Source organism: Dendrobium catenatum, unplaced genomic scaffold (assembly GCF_001605985.2).
Source record: "Dendrobium catenatum unplaced genomic scaffold, ASM160598v2 fragScaff_scaffold_783, whole genome shotgun sequence".
In the NCBI taxonomy this organism is placed as follows: domain Eukaryota; kingdom Viridiplantae; phylum Streptophyta; class Magnoliopsida; order Asparagales; family Orchidaceae; genus Dendrobium; species Dendrobium catenatum.
The window spans coordinates 161,324-162,248 of record NW_021319245.1 but is presented as its reverse complement, the minus strand read 5'-3'; positions in this window follow the sequence as shown (position 1 = coordinate 162,248).

Genomic DNA, 925 nt, shown 5'->3' with positions numbered 1-925 from the left:
GATGTTGAAGGCGATGTTGGTGAACCTCTTATCTGTGTGATGCAAAAGTTATTGATGGCTCCGAGACAACCTTGTTCATCGCAGCGAAATGCTTTATTCAGGACCAAATGTATAATCGGGGGAAAGGTCTGTGATCTATTGATTGATAGCGGCTGTACAGAAAACGTGGTTTCAAGTGCTGTAGTGCAAGCTTTGAAATTGAAGACCACAAAGAATCCCAACCCGTATAAAATCAGTTGGGTCAAAAAAGGGGTAGAAATGGCAGTGACCGATCTATGTAAAGTGTCCTTTTCAATCGGCAAGCACTATGCCAATGAGGTTCTTTGTGATGTATTGGACATGGACGTGTGCCACATCATCTTGGGAAGACCTTGGCAATACGATATGGGAGCAGTTTATGATTGTCGAGCTAACACTTACTCTATGGATTGGAAGGGTCGCCGACTGCGTTTGGTACCGCAACAGACCAATTCCGAAGCTACAACACAAGAGAAGAATAATGCCCTGCTCGCTGTATCCTCAAAGGTATTATTAAATGCTTGGAGGGAGACGACCACTATAATGGCTCTGATTGTTAAGGAATGCACATCCGAAAATTGCAGCAAGGCTTGGCTATCTGTCGTGCGAGATCTGCTCAGCCAATTCACAGATATCTGCACAGATAGTTTGCAGCCGAATTACCACCATTACGATCAATTCAACATCAAATTGATTTTATGCCAGGTGCGTCACTTCCTAATTTACCACATTATCGGCTCAGTCCAGGAGAGAACTTAATACTACAGCAAATTGTAGACGAATTGTTGGATAAGCAACTGATACAACACAGTTTGAGCTCGTGTGCGGTGCCAGCTCTTTTAGTCCCCAAGAAGGATGGTACCTGGCGGATGTGTGTTGATAGTAGAGCAATTAATAAAATTACGGT